Here is a 24,730-nt window from a genome sequence, read left to right on the forward strand (position 1 = left end):
TGGGTTGAATGTGTGTTCACTTTAGGGTATTTGTTGGCTTCATATGTTTGTATAGTCCATAAATGTCTTAGTATAATCGACTTAACACGCAAGAATCTTTTTACGCAAGAGTTTGGGATGTGGTTAAGTACGAGTATGTCGTTACAAACTAATAATCAGAACTTAAGCATTGGCATGTCCATAGACGAACCAACTCCCCTAGATTGTCGAACCTGTGTTTTAAGGAGTGGCGAATACAAAAATATTGTTTTTCACCATATAAAGATCATAAATCCTAAAAACAATAACCAGCTTTTTTTCGTTGGTTTATTCGGGCTATAAAATATTATTAGAAATATGTGGCTATATTTATCGAAAATATATTGGCTATATTTAGAACATATGCTAATTAGTATATGGTTTTAAGAACATATGCTAATTAGTATTAAGTATATATAACTTATTGTGTATGGTAATCTGAATTTTATCCTAGTAATATGTTTTATATATTTTTTATGACTGAATTTATAACAACAATGTACCGTACCATCATCATCGATTATATTCGTTTTTGTATTCGCTCAAATGAATTATAAATTATGATGTTAGTTGTTTAAACTTCATTATTTAAATAACCAACTCAAGTATCGTATTGTCATTTCCGTCTTAGATACATAGTGAAACTGATACCATGTGTTCCATGTCGTGTATGTATTAAATTTTGTCAAATGAAAGTACGGTTGCTGATGATACACGAGATAAAAGTTCATGAATGGTGCTTCATGTATGAATATTTATAGCTGTAATGTAACCGGGAGAATGTACTCCAATACGTGAGCAAAAGCGTATACCCAACAATCACGTATTTTACTACTATAGACGTAATCATTTTATGACATTTGGATAGAGTTATGTAACACCCTAAAAATAACTTTTAAAATTTTTAAACATTAATGTACCATTTTTTTTCAACAAACCCACCGCAAAGCATAGGAATCCCACTAGTTATAGTTAGAACGCATAAAATTTTGGATGGTTATACATAAAAGTATGAGATTATGTCGTGTGTGCGCGTATCTGCATGCACGTTAAATAAACATATCATACATATGTAAGTTTTTAATGGTCTTTTAGTTTATTGGCATCATGTGTTTGTCTCTATTAAAGTGATAGAGTTCAAGTCTTATAAAATGAGTATCGGATGGATTTTAGGAGTAGATTTTACGAGGCGCGTTCATTGTAAAAATTGTATGTGAGCTTTGAATGGTTTATGGTAAATATAATTTGGTTTTGTAGAAATAAATGATTTAATAATAATAATAATAATAATAATATGATTAGCAAAAAAAACACAACCTAAAACATAACAAACACAAACAATACAAAAACAAAATTTTATTCACTTGATCCATCTTGCATACCATAAATGTTGCCAAACACTCCAACAAGGCTAACAATGATAGCTAAAACCAACATCAACCATGACAATTTCCGCTCTCGGTTAGTAAGACCAAGCGGTCCTTCGCGCCCTAACCGTAGCGCGATAAGCGCTGGGAACGTGAACCCTAATGACACAGCCGTGGTCGCACCCATAAACTTAAAAGCGGTCCATATACTCGGTATCATGATCGACGCCATATAAATAATCCCCAAAATCACACACGTTAACCCTAAACACCGATTTTTACTCTCGGGTAATGGCGTCGCACCACTAAAAGCCAATGCGTCGATAGTTTGCCTTAACGAAAAGTGAATAACCGGAAACACGAGGATCAAATGAAAAATGTAACCTACACGAACGATGAAGTTAAACGTCGTACTAAACCGAATCCCGAGAGGTTTATCGAAATTCGTTAGCACGTCGCTTTCGGTATTTTTCCCGAACAAAAGATAACCCGATATCGCGGTTAACCAATATATCATAATGCAAATGACCGGCGTAATCCTACCGACTTTATTCATCTTCCTAGGCGACCGGCCTTCGAGCTCATTATAAATCGGTTGAATATTAAAATGGCAAACGTACGCATTCGACATTATTGGTATTATAACCAAAAGTTCGATAATCGCCTTTTTCGAGCTCACGTCAGGTATTAACCTAGGAGGCGCGGTTTTCCCCTCAATTAACATGATAGACGTGACAACACAAGTAATTGTAACAAAAAGAACCGCGAGGACCACAGAAGCAGCAGAACTAATACTCAAAGATTCTATCTTATCCAACACGCAAAGTGGCGCTAGAAACACGATTAACACGATAAATATCACGAGTTTTCGATTATCCCAAAACCCGTGACCGAACCATTGTTCCAAAACCCCCACGTGTCGACCCGAACCCGACATGACATCACCCATAATAATCAAATAAACCACCAACACACCCGCATTGTTCACAATAATACAAAGTTCGGACAATATTCTTGCGGGTGAACCTAATGCATGTTGCACAACCTCCCCATACGACGTCGCTTTGCATTGAACCGTATAACGAATTAGCAACTCGACACTAATTTCCGCTAATACACCCATTAAGCAAATCAATATTATTCCAACAATTAAACCTAGAACTTTCATTGTGGCGGGTAATGCCATTATTCCCGCCCCAGATCGTTGTGGTTAGGTTAAACACGGCCCCGTAGATTTCAGACATGGACCTATTTGAATAATCCATGTCGTCGTCATCTTCGTCGTCGTTTTTGCTTATTGAAGCCTCTTCTTCTTTGCTACCCGTGATTATATATGGGTATGAATGTATGATTATGAATCTTTATTTCATAATAATAATAATAATAATAATATGGATTGTGAAACATGAACAAGAAGGCAAAAGTTGGATAATATCATGAAAATTTAACAAAATTTAGGAAAAATGTGAAGCAAAATTTGGATTTGAGAAAGAGAATTGATGAATTTGTTAAGAGGAAATCGAGGGTGATTACGATTTTTGAAAGTAACATTTTTTTTTCTTTCTATTTGAGGTGTTGTATAGTTGACTTTTGATAGTTGCTAATGGGCTGTAAATCTGTGATATATTCTGCTTAAATGGGCCTATGTGTAGCCCACTTGCTATATTTAAGTTTCAAATTCATAATTTTGATTTGTGCGGGAGGTGTACATAATACCCGGTTCCAGATCCGACCTGGTGTACCTGACTCGAAACCGGTTCGTAACTGTACTCTACGCGCGGGTATAACGTGGTATTGGATTTCAACACGAAGTCGTACCCGGTACCAAAACTGGAAATACCTGGTCAAAACCCGGCCCAGCCTTACCCGAAACCCGAAAAAAACCAGAAATAAAGATTCATAATCAGAACCGGTTCATTTGATTATGAATCTTTATTCGTAACCGGTACCGGGTATGGTCGTACCAGGTACCGGAACTGGAAATACCTGGTCAAATAACTGACTATACCCGGAACCGGTTCCTGCCTGACCTGGTTTTGACTTTTATTGACCATACCCAGAAGCGGTTCATTTCGGTTCCTGAAAATACCCGGTTTGTGCACCTCTAATTTGGGTTTTGGATTTTATTCTCGCTTTTTTTTTAAAAAATTAGTTATAGAAACCAGTTAAATTTTTAACAAAAAACATTTTAAAATAAATAAAATTCTATCTTATCTTGCACTTATAAGTACTTTAACTACTATGACATTTGTAGCGGCAAACATTATAATTGTAACATAAATTATGTTGTTAATCAACAAAAAGATATAATTATATTTGTGTTAATTGTGGATGTTTAATAATCAACTTTAAATTAACTGATGGTTCGAATCGGGTTATAACGGGTTTGGGTTAGGGCTTGAGTCATTAACAAAGATCATATTCTTTGTTAATAACTAAAATATAGAAGTTTTTAGCAACTCTTTGAACATCCAATATCTCATTATTCAAATCCAGCTAAAGGTAATATTAGTCTTTGATATTAATCAAATTATTAACAATATAAATAGGAGAATATTGTCTTTGGTACCATCAACACCATGTTTTTAAGTTTAAGAGGATTTTCTTAGCTAAGTAATTTTAATAAAATAATTATAATACGATTATTTCACCCCAAATAATTGGTATTTTTTTGGTTCGGGTTAGGTGAGTTGATTCACATCGAGGTTGACAGATGCATACTTATTTTGGTGGATAAATGGAGTTATGATGTGATCTCTTTAGTGATTAATGTTGGTTCAATTTAAATGTTAATCCTTTTTGTCCTTAATTATGTTTCTATAGATTTAATTTTGTGATTTTGCAAGAATACTAATAATCTTTAACATGTGGAAGATTTGAAGTCACAGACCTTCCGTAGTAGACCGTTATGGAAGGAGAAAACGCCCACCCCAGGGAGTTTTGGGCGTCCATTGTTTTGTACACAATGGTGGTGATGAGAGAGTTTGGTCAGTGTAATGATTGAGCAATTATTGCATGGCATTTTACCAATACACCGCTTTTTGCAAAATGTCTCATTGTTGACTAAGACGCCATGTGTCGCGAAACGTTTCTAAATATTATGAATACACATGGTCTTACAGGGTTAGATCATCCATAGTGGCCAATTGTGGGTGGCGTTTTGGGTCCAGAATATCATGGAACACCCCCTGCCATTTTTTGTGGCATTTTGAGGATGAAAGTTGTGTACAAAACGTCTCCTTCATAATCTTCCAACCAATCATGTTTTTACTTTTTTAATTTTTATTTTTATTTATATTAAAAAAATTTTAAAAATAATAATTGTGTAATGATTGCTGAAAATTTTTGACTATACACTTTTTTACAAAATGCTGACTGGACATCACTTCGCATAAAATACCGGAAGAGTTTGATTTTGGCTGCACATGGTGTTAATGATGATTTTCAAATACATCGAAAGACGTGTGTAACAAAACTTCTTTTTTTCTCTCAAATTGATACATGCTAAGCATCTTCAATTCCATTAGTTACATAAATCATTATTGGAAAAACAATTTTTCCAAAACAAAGACACGTTATTACATATTTTATGCGAATATATTGTGGTAGACGTAAATACCTTTGGAGTTGTAAATTATTAAAGGACAAGTGTTGCTCCTTTGGTCCTACAATATTTTAAATATTTTGATACAAATAAAAAAATCATATAAATAAAGTCACATCATCATTGTATACAAAAATAAAGTTACATCCACTGTTCATAAAACCTTATCGGTATGGCTGAGAAACAGCTAAATAACCAGTCGTATTGGATATATTTGAACCGTATTCATTTAAATCAATTGATTATGAGTAGGACTATCTTCAAGAGACATGATGTGATAATAAGGTGCATCCGCTTTATCCTAGAGGTGGAACGGTCAAATCTTCAAATCCTTTGAGGTGTAGGTTTAAGTGATTTATAGAAGTATTTAGTAATTAGTTTGTCGTTCCAAAAATGAAAAAAAAATAGAAATAAATACCATATCCATTACGATTATGGGTTGGACTGCATGAACTGACGAGGCGAGATAATTTAAGAAAAAGGTCATTCTAAACCCTAATTCATCGACTCAACTATTACTCTCGTCTCTATAGTTTGCGTCTATAGTTTGATCATGTCATGTTCCATATTTTATTAAATTTTAAATTATAAGTTATACCATCCTATATCCTATTTTTGAAACCTTATTCATATGAGAACATATGAGAAGTTGAGAACTTTGGTTAGATGACATTTTTACGCCGAATAACGTTTTTCAAAGACAAATGCTACTTATACTTAGGGTCGGCCCATGGGTCAACGAAATTAAAAAAGGGCTTTAGGTTCACACTTAATTAATACCTTTAAATCTAAAATAAACTAACATTTATATGTAGATATATTTTAACGGGCAAGGTAAAACAAAAAATATGCAATGGTTTGGTTGTAAACTATTGTGCTACTAAACTGTAGGTCTTGAGGTTAAGGGGTTGTTTGGTAGCCTCTTAGGCACACCCAGGTAACGTGTCGACAACAACCGTTGCTATCTATTATCTAAACACTAAAAGTTAAAATCAAATAAATAGTATCTAATAATCATCTATCGAGTCAGCGCGTGTCTCGCGCAGCGCGTCGGCATCACGAATGTCACATGTCAGAGAAACGTGAAAACAAAACAAATTTGTCACTTTCCTGGTAGTGGGTCCCACCGCATTTATGTTAATCAGTCGTGGTCACCACGAGCACGGTTTATCTCGCGAGAAAAAACGTTCACGATATTTTAATTTTATTTTTTATGTTTATTTAAATTATTATATTATTTTTAAAATAAAAGTTTAGGGCAGTGAGCCACAACTGACGTGACTGTCAACCCACCTTAAATTAATATTAGTTTTTGTTTTCAAAGTGGCCTTGCTTTGTAGCTTTATTACCATGATGCCACTTTGTTCGTTTGTCGGTCAAACTCAATCCACTCAATTCAAATTAATATTTGTATTTCCTCGTGATTTTTATAGATTGAATTTATAGCATGTGATGTGTTTTTTAATGGTGATTCCACAAACTAAAAAGTTTGTATAGTTATATACAATTCTAGTTTTAATATTCCTAAACCTCAGTTATATTTCTTTTAGGAAGCAACTCACACAACTATCTAAACTAGTGGGTTACAGCTGTAGTGTTACATCTAGTTAGCAATCTTGACTTAAATCATTTCAAATAAATTAATATGGGCTGATTTTAAAATTATATGAGTTGATTTGGGTCATTTATGTTAACTAAAAGGATCAAAATGGGTCGACAAATTTAAAGAAATGGATCGATGTGGGTTAGTGTCCTAAGAAAACATGGGAGGTTTCGGTCGGATAGGTTTCGGTTCAGGTTTTGGCTCGGAATAGATTTCGAGCCGATACAAATTTTCGCACGAGATGGGTTCAGTTCTGTTTTGGTTTCGTTTTTGTCAATTTTTTCGTTTTCAGCTAATTTTTCACGAGTTATTTTTTTATTTTTTTTGGAATGGGGACAACGGATAAAACATTTTAGTTTTTTCTTTTTATTTATATATTGAGTTATACTTTTTTTATTATTTTGTCAAAAAATTAATAAAAAATTATAACTCAAAATATAAATAAAAAACAAAAAGTCTAAAAACTCTAAAATGTTTCCGTCGTTATCCTCGTTAAAAAAAAAAAAAAAAAAAAAAAAAAAAAAACCGGTTATGACTTGTTCCGACCCAAACCAAAACAACCCTTTTTTAATTGACCCACTCTGACGTTAGCCCATTCCGACCCCAACCCGTTTCAACCCATGATTCGTTTCCATGACCCACTCAACCCAACCCAACCCAACCCAACCCAACCCAACCCAACCCAACCCAACCCAACCCATTTGCCACCCCTAGTTACACCCTGTCTCGCAGCAGGTTGTGGGCCAATTTTTAACAAAATAGAAGTTGGTTGTGCCATGTTGGTTAATTGGTCAACATGGGTCGGGTCACTCAAATATCAAAATGCAAATACGAAAATATATTAATCAAAGTTGTTCCAAAACCAACGATACACACAAGAAAAGAAAACATAAAACCGAGCAACACATAAACCACAACAACTTGATATTCTATTATAACCAAAAGCAACTGATAGTCAACAGAGGAAAAGTTAATGGTCGAAGCGAGTGAAAAACGATGAAGAAAGCACAAAGAATATTAACACTAATAAAGAAACAAACAACGTATTCTTAAAACCTCAAAGGATTAAAGATGTTAAAGTAAATACTATACTCCACCAAAACATGTATTCTTATAATCGTTACACTAAAGATTCAAAAGTGTATACTATACAATAGCAAAAGCTTTTCATTTTATATATAATAAAGTATAATACTAGTAATGTAACATAAATAAAATAGAGTAAATTATAACATTATATGAATAATAAATATTTATTCTAGTCTTAAAGCGTATAAAATAAAGTTAGAACTCTCTTTTCTTTTAATATAAACTAGTGATTTACCCGCGCGTTGCACGGTAAAATTGGTCGATAAAACCCAGGTGTTGTAGCAGCGAATCAACTCGAATTCAGTCAATATTAGCTACGTTCGTTACGGTACTGGAACTAAAAGAAAATGGAAACAAAAAAATAAAAATAAAAATTGAGTTAGGGCAATGGGGTGGCGTCAGTTGGTCCTGGACGGAAGCAGCGAGTCGACACGAATTTAGTCAGTATTAGCTACGTTCGCTATGGTACTATAACTAAAACAAAATGAAAACAACAAATAAAAATAAAATTGAGGTGTGCTAATTTGGTGACGTCGGTCGGTCCCAGACGCTAAGGCAGTGACTCCACAACACTCGTATAACATATTATAAATTTTAAGTTAACATATTTAAAACAACGTTTACTCAGTCGGTAAACTTGGGCGTTTGTAAAACCCGATCGTTGTAGCGGCAAGTCGACTCATATTCGGGCATTGTGGTGGTGAGTCGGTAAAACCGGTGCGCTGCTAAAAAACCAAGCTTTCCAGCGGTCGGTATTTGTTACAGTGACGGAAATAAAATAAAGTTCGGCAAAACCCGGGCGTTGTCAGTATTGGACGTTGCGCGGCAAAGTTTGATTACCTCATGCTTTTGTTGCGGTGGGCAAGTCGGATCTTTTTATGTATCCAACATATTGTAGCAATGCACCAATTTGGATTCGGTTGGTACCATAATTAAACCCAATAAACCAAATTCAACTTAACATAAAAGAAAAATAAAAATTTAAAACAACATTTATTCGGTTGGTAAAACCCGAGCGTTGGTAACACCAGAGGGTGTAAAAACAGAGTCGACAAGAATTCGGTCAGTACCTATTATGTTCATTATGGTATAAACAAAGCTGGTAAAACCAAAACTTTAAACCCAAAAATCAAAGTTGTCATATTGACATATGGAAAAACAAAGATATAAACAAATAAAATATTTTAAAACGACAATTATTCGGTTGATAAAACTCTGACATTTTTGGAGTTGAATTTATAATAAACCTACTTTAAATTTATGGTAACTAAAAGATGTTTTAAAATTTATAACTGTTTGATAATGACACAAATGTAAAAAGGAACTGAAAAAAACAGTTGCCCTCATCAGCCCAGAATCGATCCATGGACATGACAATGAAACACCATTTCACACCAACCAAAGACAACAGACCAGACATACTTTGTTGTTATACTTTTACAAATATCTAATATATACTTCCAGACATACTTTGTTGTAATACTTTTACAAATATCTAATATATACTTCTGGAACCTCAATGTTATGGCACCAAAAGTCATTTTTACTATATATATAGATAATAGATAATAATAAATATTTATTTTGCTTTTAATTATATGATTCCTTGTGTGTATGCAGTATCGACCATAGCTTTCAATATCAACAAACCTAAAGCCCAAATTATCACCATGTGATATCCTTTTTAATATTTTAGAGCTCTAGGACGTGGGGGCTCAAAGCCCTATATTTTAAGAATGATCAAGCGGTACTGGATATCGGTATTGAATAGATGTTGAAAGGAGCATTTTAATACCGGTATCGGCATCATGTTTTTAAAAAAATTGGAATCGATTCTAGTATTTATTGAATTTTTACCTACGGTACTAGTACCAGGTTTTTATGAAAATCGGGATCGGGCCGAGTTCATCTCTACTTTCTTTCACTTCCCTTTGATGCAACAATCATCTTCTCTACACACATTGATATCGCAGACCATGCTGGCAATTCTTGGCATGACCCAAACACAACATTAAAAAAATACAAGTTTTGAGTCGGCTAACGGGTCATGCTTTACTAAATAAGTCAACCCAAATATGGTATGTTTAATAAACGTGTCAACCAGTACACGACTGGTTTAATAACCATGGAAATTTTTACGAAGGCACTGGTTGTTAATCTTATTCACAAGGGAACATTGAACAGGTCGACATGAAACATGACATGAATGTAAATGGGTTCAACATGACACAACGCCATTGAATACATAAGCCGGGTTAGGGTTGAATATATCAACCCGCTATCCCAAAACCCGACAACTGGCAAAAAGCTGAGAGAGACAAGTAAAATATGTATAGAAATATAACTAATGAACAAACAAAATAAGTTCTTTGGCAATTGAGAGAACATCCAACCAAAAGGAAAGGCATTGAGAATTTTATGGAAAACAAGCTAATGTAGAGCAAAACTGATCAAACTGTAGACTATAAATTCTATTAGAATGCTTGAGATTTTATTTATTCATCAAACTTCGACAGCGGAACTTTAATCGAATTACATGTTGACGCCTTCATGGTTTTCCAAAAAAACAAAAATGTGACGGCGCAACTTGTTTCCAGTTGCTTTTATTTTGATGTAAACACTCATTTTTAGGAAATTATATAAAGTGAATCCATTAAAAAAATGAAACAAACTTAACAATAATTTTATCATTAAATATGTTTTTCCAAGTTGAAGCAACATAAAAAACAAATATATATTCTAAAAAGATTAAACATTAGTTTTATTCTTTTTTTATAAGTCGATCATTACCAAAGAAGCAGTGCTCTAGCGGTATCTTAGTGACTTTTTCTAAAGAATGTCGTTGATTTGAGTCTTGTTAGTGACAAAATGTCGTGGGTGACCAAGAGTTTTACCATAGTGAGTCTACAAAGGATGGGTTTCCCTGAAATTGATGACGAACCGAGTCACCATCGCTTTCTGTGAGCATTTTGCCAATGAGCATACCAGATGGTCGGGTTTTGTTGATTGTTTTTCTTTTTTCTTTTAAAAAAAGGGTAGATGGTCATTATTAGGCACGGCTGGCATCAACCTCATTTGTTCTACTGTTACCATAGAATTTTATGCCAGTATTATATATAAATATATATCACGGAGTCACAAACAGAGCAACGTCACGTGATCTCTTTACATTTCACCTGCTCGTTTTTTCCTTTCTCGTTATATCTGATCGTGACATAAGGCTGAGGGGGTGTGGGGGGCGCGAGAGGGGGCGCGAGTAGGGGCGCCAGCCAATAATATTGTGACGTGTGGCAGAGAGAGAAAGTTGATAAGATGGGTGTTGGTAGTGGTGATCGCGCCCCGGGACATGGTGTGGAGGGGCGCGAGAGGGGGCGCGAGCGGTTTTTTTTATTATTTTTTAAATGTAGTAAAAAAACGTATTATTAAAAAAACGCAAAAATTATTTAAAAAAACACACATTTTTTTGAAAATTCATATAATAAAAAAAACATACTAAAAATTAAACAAACAATAATATTTAATAATAAAACTAATCTAATACAAGATCCTCTGGTCGCCTCGCCCACAAATGTTCAACCAACTCATGTCGAAGATCCCCGTGTATCTCACGGCTCTTGATATTTGCTACGTTATGAAGTTTTTGTTGATCACTGATTGTGGACGGTTGTGGCGGAATGTCACCTTGGTAGTTTTGGCATATAGCTTTGCCCTCGTCTTCTAACGTCATGTTGTGTAGGATAAGACACGTGTAGACGACGTCCATTATCCTCTCCCGAGTCCAATAACGTATCGGGTTCGCCAGAACATAATATTGTTTTTTTATAGCTCCAAAAGCTCTTTCAATATCTTTTCTAGCAGACTCTTGCTTCTTCGTAAAATACTTCCGTTTGTCGGCGACTGGATCTGTAAAAGCTTGAACTAACACAGCCCATTCGTTGTAAATACCATCGACCAGATAGTACCCGTACTTGAAGAGTTCTTCATTTGCAACAAAAGATTGAGGTGGTTCAACCCCGTCGATAAGGTCGTTGATCAAATGTGACTGATCGATAACATTAAGGTCGTTATTTGACCCAGCAACACCAAAAAAAGCATGCCAAAACCAAAGATCCTGTGACACCGCCGCCTCAAGTATGAGGGTCGGCCCTTCATGATCACCACGGTGGAACTGACCTCGCCAGGCCGTTGGACACATAGCCCATCCAACATGCGTACAATCGATGCTACCTAGCATCCCAGGAAAACCATGTTTTTCTGCGTGCACCTCATATATGCGTTGGATGTCATACGTTGTAGGTTTACGCAGATATCTCCGAGCGTAAGTCGATATGACTCCTACGTACAATATATATTAAAAAATGTAATAAATATTTAATAAAAAGTAAAATTAATGTTTTTTACCTTGGCAGAAAAAATGAAGGGATTCACGTGCAACCCTTTTCGACATCTGTAAATACTCATCCAAAGCGTCCGACGAGATGCCGTACGCTAGTTGACGGATAGCAGCGGTGCATTTTTGAAGAGGGGTAAAACCGGGAAGACCCCTAGCATCCTCCCTTTGTTGGAAAAAGGGATACCGTGCCTCTAAATCACTCGCTATACGCGTGAACAATTGCCTGCTCATTCGAAAACGAGTTCGAAAATCCGACTCCGCGTATACCGGTTGAGGGCTAAAATAATGCCTCATCAAAGTATCGTTAGCACCCGATCGATCACGATCACGAGGTGGTGCTCTAACCCTCGGGAGTCGGGGTTGATGGGCTTGATTTTGCAAGAGATTTACCACGGCTGCGGTCAAACCTCCCCCTACATGAAGAAGCAAATCATCCTCTTCGGAGGAGTCGGAATCAGACGAGTACGACGACATTATTTTTAAAAAAAAAAATGGGACGATGGGTTGTTTGGAGATTGAAGTTGTGTTTGATATGGTAAAAATGGGTTGATTTAGGGGTATTATATAGGATTTTGTAAAGGTTTTTTTAAAAAAGTTTGAAAGAAATTGGTAATATATAGGAAGTGTTGTATAAAGAAATGGGTAAGTTTGGTGTTTTTTGAAGTTGTGTTAAAGTGTTGTATAAAATGGGTAATATATAGGAGTAGAAAATTTTTTTTTTTTTTAAAAATTAAGAGCCAACGGCTCATTTTATCTTTCAAACGGCTCTTTTCACCACTCCCCATACCCCTCACGCTCAACCTGTCCCGCGAACCCCCTGGCGCCTGCCTCTTTTTCCGCGCTCGCGCCCCTCTCGCGCCTCGGTGGTGTGGTGCTCGCGCCCCGGGGCGCGAGTGGCTGTCTTCTTGCGCCCTTTCTCACGCTCCACACCCCTCAGCCTAAGTTACAAGACGAATAGGGAACAGTGAAGCAATTATCGAGAAGAAAAAAAGCATAAAATACAAATAGCTGGACGAAGAAAAAGGCCTTTTTTATTCCTATTTACCCCTTTCAAAATTACTATAAATATTCAAAAAATAAGATGATTTTCTTTTATTTTAAAATACACGTAATGTTTAAGAAATTTTACATATTAAAATTTAGCAATATGTTTGGATAATCTTTTCTCTCTCCCCCACTTATGGTCTACGAGTAGGAGATGTTTGGGTTTTTCAATAGAGACCGGAGACTCAAGTTCGATTCTCACTTGTATCATTTTGGATGAATATTGACAATAAAGGATTTGAGTTAGACATTATGCAAAGGTTGTCAGTTTGAACCCCGATCGCCCACCTGGGGTTTCGTCCCACCGTGTGTTATGCCAGAGAGTTCAGCTCTTGTGATGAACAATGACTGTCAAGTGGCAGCCAACGTGGGCCCGATTAAGACAGCATAGTCTGGCCATAGTAGGGCAACAAGACTCTCTAAAAACGAAAAAATATATTTATAATTTACTATCTTACTTTATTTTTAAGCTAGTTATATTTGTTAGACATTACGCATATACGCAGTTCTTATATTTTTTTTATTGAAATTGATTTTGTGTCACCTTGCATCTGAAAACGCTACTTAACTCTGTCTGGAAATATTTTGCACTATTTATTTTGGTATAGCAATAGGAAACGGAATTGCAATATAATAGGAAACGGAATTGCAATATATCTAGGATTGAGTAGATTATGAATCCTTTATTATATATCTAATGTTGCCTTTTAAAATCCTAGTGCTTTGTTAGGACCTTTTTTTTTATAAAATGTCACCTTTCCAAAGAAAAAAAACACGCATATGTATACTTATTCTAAAGATGATATATAAACACATGGTTTTATTTTCTTTCATTTTAGTTTTGAATATTATTAGTATATTACTACTTTTTTTTATCAAATTATAACGTTATATACTTTTTTTAATTATAGGTGAATTTTAAATAAAAAAGCAGTTATCGTGAGTGAAAGGTTATTATTGCTTAGATAAATATAATAATAGGCTGAAATTACATGTTTGCCTATGGACCTAATATTTTGTTCAATAGTAATCACATTGAATTATTGTACCGCTCCATTACTATTTCTAACACGGAAATATTTATAAAATGGTGTCTTTATTATAGTAAGCACTTGCTTTAACTCGAGTGTTATGGTGAGAGCTCGATCGGTATCGGTATCATTTAGTTACGACATCGGTTTGTATCTATTAAAAATTTATGCGGTTGTTTGAGTAATTTAATGAAACTTGAGGGTTACCATACTAAATAAAAAAGTTGCAGGATTTCGTAGATAAATAGACTATGAGGTTAATTGTGTAATTAACGAAACATGAGGGTTACCATATGAACATTGTGTGATTAATTATGTATCTATATGAATCTTGAGGGGTATAATATACTATATTTGCTAATATATGTTTTGAACCATGGCCAATAACTCATACATTATCTAACCCTAATTTTAAATGATATTTTTTTTTTAAAAAACATGGGATATAAAACCTCACCACTTGAAAAGACAAACATTATCCAACACTTTGATACCATTAGGCCAAAGACCCTTTGGTATTTGCTAATATATATCAGCGTGAAAAAAGCGAACACCGTTGTGAAAGTCATAGTAACAAATGTCGGTAGTGTTTCAAATGTATTAGTTCTAAACCAACACACATTTAAAATCATGCCTCCCGAACACGACTTGTATAGCATCATTATCATCGTACTCAGTAAATCCCACCAATAGTAAAGCTATGGTAGGGTCTGAGGAGGGTAAGATGCAGACATCCTTACCTTTACCCCACAGCAATAGAGAGATTGCTTCCGGTGAGACCCCCGGCTCGATAGTAGTTTTGCATCAAGCCTTAGACATAAGGCACATAACACTCAACCATCGGGACACCGCCCGGTTGGTGCATGTACCCTTGTCTTTCAGCTATCAATGCCACCACATGATGCCCGATTAACCTTCCGCCACTTTTAACGTTATTTTCATGAGATTAGTAAAATAACATCAAAATTAGTGCAATTTCACTTTTGTCCATCCCAGGGTTCACGTATATATACATTATATGGGCGTACCGCAAGTAGGGCGTCGGCTTGTATAACATTTTTTCCAAACAAGTCATAACAGGATGATAGGTTGTAGAAGGGTATCAAATTGTAACATGTTAAATGAGTAACACACGAATTAAGGAGTTGTAAATATGAAGTAACAAAAGTTGTAAATGAGATGTCTGGTCGACGTGTCTGTTTAACTCATATATAGACTGAGCATAACCGATCTATTAAACGAGTTAGACATGTGAACTAAAACCTTATTATTTTCACATGCAACACTAGTAGATGTCATCAACTATTAAATTGTACAAATAACACATTTCTAAAATAGAAGTATGAGTTCACATGCACACTAGTATTTAATTATTATATAACAAGTTAATTACATTTTCTATTAAAACTACAAAATTAAGTTTTATTAGTAAAGTTTGAAAATGGTTTTGTTTCAAATGTAGAATCATTGAATAAATAGGAATAAAGCAAAACTCATCAATCAAACACCCAACATAAGGGTCCCCCCTTGTGTGTCTCATAGAATAACAACTTTCACCTTGGTGTTTTGTTAATGTTTGGTTGTCTTGGTCAACCAATGTCAAATACAATTGTTATTTGTTTCATTTGCTTGTTGTTTGTGTGTGTATTACTTTTATAAAAAGCTAACTAAAAAGAAAAACTTTATATATTATAATACAAATAAAAGTGGAATGTTTTCTTTAAACAAAAAACTACTTTTTTTTAATCCCAAAAAAATAGTTTTCAATCTAGTGAAAGTATTGTTCTAACACATGGGCATGCACTTATTTCAAACAATACTAGGCCGAAGACCGAAAATGAGGTCAATCACAAATCCAAAATTGAGCCTCTACTGCCCACGAATGATTATTCAGCATCAAGATAGTCCAGGTTTTGATCAACATATGTAACATTTAAAACCTTCTAACCCTGTTTATATTATAATTGACTGGATTTATTTGAAAACTAATACTAAATGTTGATCACTTAGTGCAAGATAACCTGGTTCTGGCTAGTCCCGGCTTGGACCATTGGTTAAACCCGACTTAAACCATTTTTACAAACATGTATTGGTTTATATTTTTTTTTAACTAAAAGTATTTGTTTGTATTTTTTTTAACCAAAAAAGGTAAAAAGGGTTTGGTGCGTTCGGATGCGGTGTTTAATGAGTCACGATCCATGTAGTATTTTTGTTGGGTGGCTCCTACTACTTCTATATATTATTATTTACTTTTATTTTACCATTTAATGGGTGACTTTATTGTAATATAAATTATTATTATATAACTTATTATACTCATTTTTACATTTTTAGCTTAAAAAGTTTGACAAAAGAAGTTAAAACAATGTTAACAATAGCGCAACTCAAACACACAGTAGCGTTTAAAAAAAGATATAAACTTTAGTTTTTAAAATTACTTAAATAATTTTCTAAGATATATTGTGTTTTTTAATTATGTCTATTTTAGTCATTTTATACATTTTATTAAAAGCTCTAATTATCCTGTCAAATACCTAAATATATTTAAAAAACTACAGTTATCAGCTTGTAGCCACCAGCTAGTTAGTAGCTGGAACTTTTAATAAAATGGATAAAATGATCAAAATATGCATACTAAAAAAAATAATATGTCTTGGAAGGTTATTTAAGTAATTTTAAATACTAAAAGCTTGTAGGTTTTTTTAAAGAGGCATTTACATATATCCCCTTGTTAACTTTTCTTATTACATATTTACACATCTCTTAAAAATCAATTACATATTTTCCCTTCCTAAAACATATTACATATTTTCTCATTTCATTAAAATTAACTAATTAAATGATTGTTTTGCCCTTAATGACATAATTAAATAAGTATTTACATATATCCACTTCCTAAAAACATCAATAACATATATCATCAAGTTCAATCCAAACCGAGTCGATGCTAAGACGAACATATCGAACACTAATAAACCGATTGGCATCGAACTTGTAACATCTCGAATTTTTCTTATTTGTTTAAACCGATTCGAGAACGTAATTCGGATCTTTCGAACTATTTAAATCTCGTATTTATTGGTATTTAACTTGGTTTAACTTATTTTATAATTTAATAACTTTCAATTATGTCAAATAGCCCTTATAAACCTTTAAAATCGCTTAAAACGGCTAAAAATCGCATTTTCGGGAACTACACGGACTAGTTTTGCTAATTCTTTCGTATTTTTGATTAAATTAACGAAACTTAAGCTCCAAAGATATGTCAACTAATGTTATAAAACATTTCAATTTCGTTTTATTGATGTCCAAACCAATATCTTTAAGTTATCATACCTGATTTTGTCATTAATTGATTATTTTGTTTCCTAATTCGTTTTTAGTATCTAAATCGCCTATTTTAGGCGCGTTTGAGTAAAGTAAGAACCAAGTAAACATATTTTAACTAGGATACAAGTTCTAATATGTTTTCCCCTGCCCAATATCAGATCTTTATGAATATTTCGATGATTCTTTCCTTTAAACCATATATTCTTACCTAAACGAGTGAAAAGCCCATATTTAGTTTGTTTTTGCCATTCTTATATAAACAAGCCTCATTCATATGCCATAAACCCTAAGAATCATTCCCAACCGTCATTAGCCTCTGCCCATCTCATTCTTCTCGGTTTTTGCTTATTCGTTGAAGATACAAGCTTGTTCGTTTGACTTTGCATGCGTGTGAACCGTTGAATCGTCATATCTCCTTGTTCTTTCACTTTCCGGGCAATTTGTAAACATATAAATCATTCATATACATTCCCTAGTCAATAACCTTCAATCAATTTCTATGGTTGAAGGGTGTTGACTGGTCAAATCGTTTAAAACTCGTTAAAGGGCAAAATAGTCAACTAGTTTGACCTAACATTTTCTCATACTTCTGGTCGGATTCAACATTCGGTCCAGAAGACTTTTATTCTCGTAATAAAATTTTAAGGCTACTGACCAAAACCCGACTTCCGACTCGCTGTTCGGATTCTGGTCAGTACCAGCTCGCTTAAATCTTAAAACAAACATAACTTGAATTCTAAACGTTCACTTGGATTGATTCCAGCGGCAACAAGTTTTATTTATATTATCATATTCGAAAAACTCAGATTCTGAATTGTTTATATCGTTTGACATGTAGTGGACGACTCGATTATTCGTTATCTCGCTTATACATATTTATATTCGTTTGTCATTAATCTAAGGTGAGTTTGATCATTCCCCTTTTTATCTACTGTTTTCAAATGTTTTGAGGACATATGCGTACTATTTATATTTTCTATCACACACACACACACACACAAACTCGTAGACATAATCATTGTGTGTATATCAATTAAATGCTATTTGCTAATTGATATTTGCTTATGTGTATAATCTATCATTGTCGGAGAGGTGCATCGTATTCCCCTGTATAGGGTGCTCATTATTATGATCATACGACCGTCGTAGTAACCCGAGCCCGATTCGCTTGGCGAAGGTAAACCGACAATCTCAGTCATTGTAATCAATGCCCGATTTGCTTGGCAACGATTTAATGGCACACTAGTACATTTATGGTTGATATATGCTTTGTTATGATTTGATTGACTACTATCACATGTGTTGTTTGCGTATTTAATATTTATCATTTATTATTTATTTATTATATAATTATTTGTTGTGTCAAAATTGGTGATCATCTCACTCAACTTTATGTTGACAAACTCCATTTTCTACGCATATGCGAGAAGCTTTGTATTGAATATTGGAGTTGGACACTTAGACAAGACCTTAGGATATAAACAAGATAATCATTATTTGAGCTTACATTTATGTGTTTAAATTGTTTGTTATATTTGGATATTGTGTGTATTCTTTCAATAAAATAATTAATTAGATATTGTCACATTTTATGTATGATAGTATCTTCGAGCTGTGAGCAATCGGATCACGCCCCGGCATTTCCGCCTTAGGTTGGGGTGTGACAGAACATTTTAATCAACAGTCAATATAAAAAAGTTTTGGATTTTTTTTTACCAACAAAAACAACTCAAGTATAATAACAAGTGGTGGTAGTCATTTATGGTGGTGATGAGATGGCCGGAAGCTTGACGGAAAAATTGAACTTGCCGGAAGTAGGTTTGAGAAGTTGATTTGATGGTGTGGGTTTAACTCTATATTACTAATTGAACTTTGTTTTTTAATTAATTTATTAATGGTAAGGGATATGTGTAACTTGGTAATTTGATATGAAACGGGGAAATATGTAATTGTTTGTTTAGGTGTGAGAAAATATGTAATTAAGGGTGTTAAGTAAAGGATAATATGTAAAAATCCATTTTTAAACGCTACTTGTAGGAGCGCTTCAATATGGAGCCTTTTCTCATAACCTAAAAACTCAAAGTTCTTTCAACCAAACAAAGTTTTATTATTGAGTATGAGATTTTCTTAAAAGCTTAAAGCTTAAAGCTCATAGCTCGTAAAAATATCCATACTGATTTCGATTATTAATGTAGCTCTACAACCTCATAAGTTAGAAAAACAAAAATATCAAACGTAAATAGTATAAACATGTGTTAATTATCAAACGTAAATAGTATAAACATGTGTTAATTATCGAAACACAGTTTCTTGTGTTATGTCACGTAACATAAAGCAACTTTTAAGGTCTGTATCTATAGAACTAAGTTTGTATTGACAATTTGACACCATAAAGTTGGTTTCATGTTTAAAAGTACGTGTATAATGTATTTATTTAAAGAATATTATGAAAAACAGAAATGAGCCAATGAGAAGATGCAAGGCATTCAGTGGGCCCACTTGATGTCACTTTTGTAGTTAGTGGTAATATTTAACCCACGATGCACATTTCACCATCAACTACCGAAACAAAACACTTCTGGTCCCTGCCTCCATGAAACCATTATTGAAATGTTTGTATTGATGCACCGCTCACGCGCGCGCGCGAGATTAGTTTGCTTGTATCAAGAGCCACTACTTACATTGAAGAAGAATGCATTTAATGATGTGTAATATAAGTCGGGAAAATTCTCAAAATAGACCCTTTTAGAGCGAGGATTTTCAAAGTAGCCATTTTTTTCTCAAAATTATTTAAGATTTGGAGTGTCAAGACGCATTGGGAAAAGATAAAAAAAAAAGAGGGAGCAGTCCAAATTTTGAAGGAAAGTCAGGTAGGAGACGAGATTTGGGAAAACAATGAAGGTAAAGTCCAAATTTTTTGTAATCTTGGAGTAAAAGTTCAGATTTTTCCAAATTTTTTTTTTCAAAAAACCGTATTGAGAGACTGTTTTTTTATGTTTCCTACCTTTTCCGTCCATATTTTCAAATTATTGGAAAAATATATTTTTTACAATTATACCCCTGAATCACCACCACCACTTGAACCTCCACCACCACCACCTTGCACCGTAATTAGAGAGTGTTTAGGAGGTTTAGGAGTGAGGCGACGGAGATCCATGAAATGGTGGCGGCGGTTGACGGTGGTGGTGATGGGGTGGGGCCGGCGGCGTTGGTGATGGTGGTTCAGGGGTATAATTGTAAAAAATATATTTTTCTAATAATTTGAAAATATGGACGGGAAATGTAGGAAACATAAAAAAACAGTCACTGAATACGGTTTTTTGAAAAAAAAAATTGGAAAATCTGAACTTTTACTCCAAGATTACAAAAAATTTGGACTTTATCTTCATTATTTCCCCAAATCTCGTCTCCTACCCGACTTTCCTTCAAAATGTGGATTGCTCCCCCCCCCCCGTTTTTTTTTATCTTTTCCCAATGCGTCTTGGCAGTCCAAATCTTAAATAATTTTGAAGAAAAAATGGCTACTTTGGGAATCCTCTCTCTAAAAGGGGCTATTTTGGGATTTTTCCCATATAAGTTTTATGAGAGGGGAAAGACTAAAGAGAACCGTGTATTAGTCATGCACCGGTAGTGATGGCAATGAAACCCGAACCCGATGGGAAAACCCGAAACCCGACATAAATGGGACGGGTAATACCCGACCCGTTAGGGTTTGGGAATAGTTTTGAAATTTTTCGCGGGTTTGGGATTTTTAATATACCCGATTACCCGATAAAATAGACCCATTTACCCGATTATATACCCCGATGTACCCGATATAGCTTATTATATTATATTCCATATACTATATTCCAAATATATTATTTGTCGAAACTTGTTTATGTCAATTATTTGAGATATTTTACCTTTATGGTAACCATCTTTATAATCGATTAGTTATATTTTGTCAAAACCCCGGTAGAAAACCGACGGGTTTTGAGCCAGGTATACTCGACGAGTATTTTGTCAAAACCCGATAGGAAACCCAAAACCCGATGGAAAAACCCGAAATCTGACAGGTAATTACACGATTAAAACCCGACGGGTTTGGGATGGACTTATATAACCGGGCATGGGTTTGGGAATGCCTGAACCCGACCCACACCCGACCCGGTCAATTTCGTACTATTATCTTATTTTTATCATCATGTACCACAAACTACAAAATTACTGGCGGCACACACACAAGTATCCTAGAATATTTTGTGTTTTTTGTTTTTTATAATATAAAATAAATAAAACAATTAAATTTAATTAAAATTAAAATTTCATTAAAATTAAAAATATAACATAACTGAAAACTGGAAAAATAAAATACGACAATTCAAACAAAAAAATACGAAAATTTAAAACTAAATGATCATTCGGCCAATTATATTGTTCGATGATGATGTTGTCGTGTCTTCATCTTCAGTTTGTTCGATGAGATATTTGAAAAATTGTATGTTACTATCGTTTGAAAAAATGTCGTTATCAGAATCGTTCAGCAATATGAAATTCCAATATCATCGTTTGAGAAATTAGTCACTGAGAGTTTGAGTGAATAAAAATGATGGAAGATTTAAGTGAATAAAATGGTAAAGAGTTATTGGTATTTATATGTAATAATAAAATGGTAAAGAGTTATGTTTTCCGACATTCATATATTCTTCATGGCAAAGGTTTGCCATGAATCGGAATTTGGCAATCTACCCGTATTGGTCGGGGTGGGTTTGCTTTGTGGTTTGAAACCCATGAAACTTACCCTTGCATGAAACTTACCCTTGCATGAAACCCATGAAAATAAATTAAGAACATGTGTTGAGGGCACCTAGCCATATTAGTTATAAGGTGCGTTAAACATCATGTCATGGGTGCTAAGGAGACTCATGTGAGAGTGTTAGCGAGCGTGAGAGCAGAGTGCACATAGATCCCTTAGCCAAATGTTCAAAGTATTATTTTTATGAGTGGTGCCCCATTCATATGAAGTGCTCGCATACCCGGTGTTCTTTATGGATTGAAGGACATTAGGTTTAGAGAAAGATATCACATCACATACATCATTCAGTTGCGGATGCGTACATAACTTTTTTAAGATATGGCATTTTGCACTACCAGTATTGGTTGTTTTGTCCACTAAGGGTTTAAGGATTAGTTTCGAGTTAAGTTTTACATCAGTCGACTCGTATTTTTCTTTCGATCAAAAGCCCTAAAACTTTGGTTTGAAATTTGGAAAAACACTTAATGAGGTTAAATATTTTTTAACGGAGGTCCATTGAGAGAAAATAGTCGAAAGGTTGGATCGTTGGCTGAGATTTTTAAATGTGAAATTATTATCGGGTAATACACAAAAGGTGAAATTATTTGTTTCTAATTTTCCTATAATTGTATATACACTTAAAAACCCAGATATCTCAATAACACGATTTAATACGGCAAAACAAAATAATAATAAAAATATAAAGCTTAACAACCTAACACCTGATAAATATTTCCTGTTGATAGCTATAGAAAAACCAAAAATGTTACATGTTGAAAAAGAAAATTCTGAATCTACCATTATAAGACATCCATGTTACTTGTTTATTGCCATGTTTTAGATCTATTATAAACATATCTATGCACATGTGATATTAGTCATATTTATTTCATGCATATTACTCAACATCTAACCACAATGGACAACTATCACAACACGCTGCTGCCCGCCTAACCATAGTTCATCGTTTATCGCAGTAATTGCCCAACCACAAACCTCTCTATCCTCTACACACACAAACAGATCTCTCTCTGCCCCTCCCTCCAGTAACAAGTAACCGACATGCAACCCGTCACGGAGTACCCGCATATATAGGTGGCAACGGTGTACCCGCCAGGCAAACTCAACCCGGAACTCCGGAAGGAAGTTGCCGAATATTATTTACCAACAAATACTTTTCCTAAATAGTATTTTTTTTTAACGACTAATTTGGATCACTCACGAACCACTGGAGTATCATTGTGCCACCAGTATTTCTAAATAGTATACAACCAAAATCTAAATAAACATAAATCAAAAATACTTTTCTTTTTCCTGTTAAATGATGCTTGTGAGATAAATAACTTTTTTCTCATGTACTATTTTTGTCATTAAATAATAGATATTATCTTATTACAATACAGATCCTAATTCCAAAATAACGTGTGAGAGAATCTGAAATTAGACATGGATAGAATAAGGGTCCTGCTAGGGACACCCATCACACCATCCTGTACGTCGCGTATAGGGCTATACGCGGCGTATTAGAGTACGATTTGACGTCCTAGCCTGGCTCTGTCATAGGGTTGTCGGATCGTACCCTAATACGTCGCGTATAGCCCTATACGCGGCGTATTGAGTTTTGTATATTATTGGAGCCCGGCTCCCTCCCCTCCCTCTCCACCATTTGTTTTTTACTTTTTTTTTCCATAACCCTCACCCTCACCCACTTCATTCAACCAACACCAACAACCATATATGTTTTCGGCGACGGACGAGGAGATGCCGGACGATGCTAACTGTCAGTCGGAGTTAAACCAGGTTTCGTTTTATCTTTATTTAGTACATGTTAGGACAGAGATTTGGTGAATGGTTTACTTTTGAGATTTGTCTAGGCACTGACCGTTTTACGGTAACCCTAGTTCACCGAGCCTCCCAAACTTAAAATAGATTTCCCGTATTGTTGCCGTTATTGTTAAAATTTTTATTATATTATTACTATTAAAATATTAATATTATTATTAAGATATTGTTGTTAGAAAATATTATTGTTAATAAAATAAAATACTATTATTGTATTTATTAAAATACTATTAGTATTATTAAAATAATAATTTTAAAATACTATTTAAATACTACTTATTATTAAAAATAATAATATGAAAATACTATTATAATATTAATTATTATATTATTATTATTTTTATTCTGAATATATAATTGTTAGTATTAAAGCATTAATTTTTATATTATTATTAGTACTAAATTATTATTATTATTATTAGATACCTGATGTACGCTAGAGATTCAGATGCCAGGGTTAGGCGGCGACGCCAGACGTTCGGAGGTACGTGCGTATACTGTATTGTATAATATAATATAATAATATTATTTTATTATTATATTATATTGTATTATGTTATATTGTATTATATCAAACGGGTGCTGGTTAGGTTAGTGAGTTTTTATAGAAAAGCCCACCAGTGTTGTCTTAT

General features: G+C 34.1%; 1 pseudogene; it reads right to left on the minus strand.

Moving 5' to 3' along the window:
* Positions 1-1,374: 1,374 nt before the first annotated feature.
* LOC143569994 (amino acid transporter AVT6E pseudogene) lies at positions 1,375-4,337 on the minus strand (annotated as a pseudogene).
* Positions 4,338-24,730: the final 20,393 nt, after the last annotated feature.

This window comes from Bidens hawaiensis, unplaced genomic scaffold (genome assembly GCF_021521415.1).
Source record: "Bidens hawaiensis isolate Kalapana, Puna unplaced genomic scaffold, B.hawaiensis_p1.1 tig00024811_1, whole genome shotgun sequence".
In the NCBI taxonomy this organism is placed as follows: Eukaryota; Viridiplantae; Streptophyta; class Magnoliopsida; order Asterales; family Asteraceae; genus Bidens; species Bidens hawaiensis.